Source organism: Filicampus tigris, chromosome 10 (assembly GCF_054856515.1).
Source record: "Filicampus tigris isolate MCC_2025a chromosome 10, RoL_Ftig_1.0, whole genome shotgun sequence".
NCBI lineage: Eukaryota > Metazoa > Chordata > Actinopteri > Syngnathiformes > Syngnathidae > Filicampus > Filicampus tigris.
In genome coordinates, this window is record NC_141226.1 from 423,467 (window position 1) to 429,234 (window position 5,768).

The window sequence follows — 5,768 nt, forward strand, 5'->3', positions numbered from 1 at the left end:
ATTACACAAGGGAAATTAACTAAGGTAGAAGATGCACACTTCCTTTTACCAAAATAAATGTTTTTCAAAGTAAAATGGTGCATTGAAATTAAATATAACGTTTTCTCTACTGGGTTACATGTGGCTTAGCTCTTTATGACTGAAGCTGGCCAGCTAGCAACGTTTGAGGCAAACTTTACATGTAATAAACATCGCCAAACTTTACATAGCAAATCAACAGCATAGCTAGCAGTTTTCAACACCACTTATACTTATCTGCAAACAAGGAAGCGGCTCCTTGCGCGGCTCCTTGCGCGGCTCCTTGCGCGGCTCCTTGCGCGGCTCCTTGCGCGGCTCCTTGCGCGGCTCCTTGCGCGGCTCCTTGCGCGGCTCCTTGCGCTCATGATATCTCTTGTTCGCAGTGTAAAGTGCACACCAACGTTGTTTTCATCCACCCGACACACACCGGCACCGGCAAACGGAAAAAAAGAAGTTAAAACCAGAAACAAAACGCATTTCGAGGCATGTACAATAACTACAACTACATCATGCATGTCGGACCCCATGAATAGCTGCCAGCTCGGTTTGCTAGACCCAAAAGCTATGTGCAGCTCTAAAATACTAGGTCCCCTTGTGGTCTGAATGTGTAGCTACAGAGCCACACAAGTCTCCAGACACATATTCACAAGTCCCAGTACGCATTTGTGACTCCTGTATGGCAGGACTAGCAAAACTCACATGTACGAATACAGCCAATAAAGAGACCAGGTGTTTACAGATCACCAAGATACACATTGTGCATACAAATCAATGTACACATTTGCAGATTTTTGTCACACATTTGTGACTTCAGTCACACATTTGTAGATTCTCGTTACACATTTGTGACTTCAGTTAGGCATTTGTAGATTCTCAATACGCATTTGTGATTCTCTCATTTGTGACTATGTTTACGGATTCTAATTCTTTTTACACTTTTGTGGATTGAAATCCGCATTTGTTAATGTTTTGCTACAATAATGACCGCTTACAGATCCTCTTGGATATGAGGCTCGGCAAGAGCAAGTTGTTGATTACACTTCCAATAGTTACTTCAATTTAATTCATGTCAAGATTGTGTGTTATAAAGTCCAGGACAAGTTAAAGGGGGGCAAACAATATAGGGGATATTTTTTCACATGGTACATCCAGGTCTGCAGGTTTAGCAAATCTCTTTAAAGACTTCACGGGGAAAATTGCAACAATGATCGACAGCTGTGATGGTCACTGGATTCTCAGTGTTAATGTTATGACTGGTTGTTTACATGTTGTATCAGTTGCTCTGCAGATGTTATGGTCCTTTTATTCTTTGTCCTTCATGATGTCATACAGGCCTGAAGTCTTACAGTTTAAAAGTTTGAGTTACACACTGACACATTGTCACATATGTCAAACCTTCTTTGAGTGAGGATGCAAACTCTCTTCCAGTCCTGATCTCTGTTGTTAGTTTGTATTTTTGTTGATAAAGACTCTTTACTCTTCAACGTCCGTGTCATATCTGCATATGGGTCCAAATCCCGATCCTCACATGACAGAATGTACTGACCCGTCATGGACCCAGCAGACTCAGACACAATAGCTCAAGCCGAAGACATCACCACCTGCTCCTAAACATCCCTCCACCTCCAATCATGGAGTGATTGTCTCGCCGGCTGCTGCTTTGCTTTTTCATTTGGAACCTCTCGTGTCGCTCCTCCACGATGGGTCGCTCAAGCCATCGCAAGTCCCGGTTTGCCTCCAACCGCCCTCAGCCTGCTGACCACCCCCAAACCCTTCGTGTAAGCTCTGTCTTTTCTTCCATATCTCTCTCATCTTTGCCATCTACTTGTCCTAATTTTGTACAGTGCCCTTCTAGTTTAACAGCCAATGTTTTGTTTTTAGACTCAGAATTCTGTGACTGTGAAGATGGCCATGATTTGGTTAATCTCCTTTCTGCTTCTGACATTGAATTTGGGCTTCCTGCTTTTTCAAGCCCTCCTCAATTTTTGTACGATGATGATCCCTTAGTTTCCGATTCAGATTTTGACACTCCCTTCCCAAGTCCCTTCCCAAGTCACTATTCAAGCCCTTGTCAGTTGTTGTCATGTTTTTCTGATGACGATTCCTTATAGTCCACTCCAGAACACTTTCCATCATACCCTGGCTTGGGTGCCCGGTTGGCCATTTACATGGGACCGCCCGCAGGGTGGCCAACGTAGACGCCCGAGTAGAGATTCTGGTTCCTCCCATAATTCAGCCTTTTCCAAGTCACGTCATTATGAACCTTTACCCAAGCCACTACACTTCCCAACTTTTTCGACACTTTGTTCACTGTGTACTTCTTCACCTAGTCCCATTCATCCCGTTTCTTCTAGTTTACCTTCCTCACTATCTGTACTCCCAACCCCTCGTGTCTCGTGTGCGTCCCAACCTCTGGTGGCAGGCTGATGAGACAGGGCCCCTTGCCAGCGCCTCAGCAAATGCCGGTCCCAGTCCCGATGCCTCGGAAGTGACAGGCCCCCTTCCCAGCACCTCGGCAACTACAGGCTCTCAGGTCGGCCTCTCTGTGGTGCCAGGACCCCATTCCAGCGCCTCAGCAAATGCCGGCCCCCGTCCGAGGCCCCCGTCCCAGTGCCTCGGCAGTGTCAGGCCCCCTTCCCGGCACCCCAGCAACTACAATCTCCTATACCGGCTCCTCAGCAGTGCCAGACCCTTCTTCCCAGCACCTCGACAAGTACAGGCAGCCTCCTTCTGATCCTGCTTCAATGGCATAAGGTCTTTGGCTGCCCTCTGACTCTGCTCTGGTGCCGCAAGGCCTTCGGCTGCCCTCTGACTCTGTTCCGGCGGCGCAACCTCTGCGGCTGCCCAACCTCTGCGGCTGCCCTTGAATTCCGTTACGACAGCGCAAGACCTTTGGCTGCTCTCTGATTCTGCTCCAGCGGCGCAACCTCTGCGGCTGCCCTTGGATACTGCTACGATGGCTCCGGCAGCGCAATCTGCGGCTGCCCTTGGATTCTGCTACGATGGTGCAAGGCCTTTGGCTGCCCTCTGTTTCTGCTCTGGCGGTGTAAGGCCTTCGGCTGCCCTCTGACTCGGCTCTGGTGGCCAACCTCTGCGGCTGCTCTTGGATTCTGCTACACCGGCAAGGCTGCCTTCATCCCCTGTGTCCACCGGACTGGCCCCGCCATGACCCTCTCGTCAGGCCTCCGGGTCGCCCACCAGATTGGTCCTGCAAAGACCCTCTGGTCTGGCCTCCTGGACACCCAACGGACTGGTTCCACCAGGAACCTCTTGTCTGGCCTTCTCCGATCCGTTCTTGATTTTTATTTTGCTGCAGAATTTACTGTTATGACTTGTTGTTTACGTGTTGGAACAGTTGCTCCGCAGATTTTATCGTCCTTTTATTCTTTGTCCTTCATGATGTCATATAGGCCTAAAGTCTTACAGTTTAAAGTTTGAGTTACACACTGACACATTGTCAGTACGTCAAACCTTCTTTGAGTGAGGATGCAAACTCTCTTCTTGTCCTGATCTCTGTTGTTACTTTGTATTTTTTTTGATAAAGGCTTTTTACCAGAGCTGGGCAGTCCGTCCTGGGGCCGGACTGATTCCTCCGGCCCGGCCGGACTGATTCCTCCGGCCCGGCCGGTTGCCCATTTTTTGGGCGGGGGTGGGGGCTGACAAATTTTAAAAAAGGGCTGGACTAAGCATGGACGGAAGTGGAATTTAGTCCGGCCCACTAATCGGCCCTCATACGTTTGATGTGGCCGCGAGGTGGCCAAATTTCATCTCGGCCTACTCGGTGAAAGACTTATTTTTAGGCTTCTTTATACCCCCGCATCGGCGCGACGACAACTGCCGCATTGAGTCACATGACCTACGCATTGTGCTGTTGGCGACAGGTCTGCAACACATGCCAAGCTCACATAAGGAATTGTTGCTGCGCTGATTGGTCCATCATGTCACATGTTGCAATGACATACAGTTTCCCCCAGAGGAGAGGATGCACCACGCAGCTCGTTGCTGCTGCAAAGCAAGCTAATTTGGCAGCGGCGTGGGTGTTATATCACGTATGTGTGGGTAAAGGAGCTACTCACCCACGTTCCCCCATAGCCGTCACCTTCCAGATCGTTTTCGGAATAAAATTAAATGCATTGTTTAGTCATCTCGGTCCCTTTATGATTGTAGCAGGCACGATATCCATTGTTGTCGCTGTCTTTTTGAAGCGACGCCCCCCGACTTGGAACACAACTGTTTCAAAACAACTTGTCTCTACGAGTACAGTCAAGCTGCGTGCACCACTCAAGGATGACGCTGGCACATCAAGGTGGAGTTCATGCACTTCTTCTGGCGTCTTCCCTACTTCCGGAAATACGCCGTAGCAAACCTGCTCTGTAGTAGTTTGCTGGTATGCTTTTATTTTGAAGGCCGAAAAGTGTGAAGGAGGGTAAGTGTGGAAAATAAATAAGTAACTTGTTGAATGCTTGCAGACTTGTCGTCTGTTGGACCCAAATAATTATACAATACGACAAAACCAAACCAAATTCTCAAGTACAAAACCTAACCATAACTTGATTCCGTTCTGTAATGATTTATTCCTCCATGATCCTTGGCGAGACAAATATCCAAATAAAAAACAATTTTTTTGGTCCAAACCAAATGCAAGTATAAAATCTCATTTGGACTTCTGGTTATTAGCGACAACAATGCCTAGTCACATAACAAAGAGTGAAATATTCCCTGCACCACTTACTGACCACTGGTGTATAGATTTAGTCATTTCACAGCAATTACAGCCCAACAGAAAAAAAGGCTACTGGAAATGTAATTCCAGCCTTTTAAAACATGAAGACTATTGTGAAAACATTGAGGACCTTATTCAAAATACTTTACAGGATAACACTTTAACCTCATACATAAAACCTCATGTAAAATGTGTCAACACTCAATATCCTTTTGTAAAAACAAAGAAACAAAATAACTCAATAGAGGAAAAAGTGGTGATGGAAATACTATGATTACTAGTTGCATAACTCCAACAGAAAATGATAAAATAAAACTTGTATCGTTACAATCTCAATTGGATCGCCTTTATGAAGATAAAGCTCGAGGAGCATATATTCGGTCGAGGTCTAAATGGATTGAAGGAGAAAAAAATTCAGCGTATTTCTGTAGGTTAGAAAAGAAGCGTCAATAACATAACTCCATTAGTTGTTTATTGTTAAATGAGCAAGAATGCACCAATCCAATTTTAATAGCAAAAGAAATAAGTACATTTGACCAAAACTTGTATAATTCAGCATTTTCTGAAAAAGCTGCTGATATCTTTCTAGATCAAATTAAAGATCTCACTCCTCAAATTGCTAATGACATGAGAGATAATTGTGATAAAGACTTTACAATTGAAGAATTAGCCAAAGTTGTCACATATTTAAAAGTAGATAAATCTCCTGGACCAGATAGACTAACTTCTAATTTTTACAAACATTTTTGGCCTTCACTCAGATCTATTCTCTTTTAGGTTTTTAAAGAAACAATTTCTAACTTCTCGTTGCCAGCTACCACGAAATAAGGTGTCATCATACTAATTCTGAAGCCAGGAAAAGTTCAAAAGGTTTTGGATAATTATCGTCCAATCACGCTCCTAAACATTCATTCATTCATTCATTATCCATACCGCTTCTCCTCACAAGGGTCGCGGGGCGTGCTGGAGCCTATCCCAGCTGTCTTTGGGCAGTAGGCGGGGGACACCCTGAATTGGTTGCCAGCCA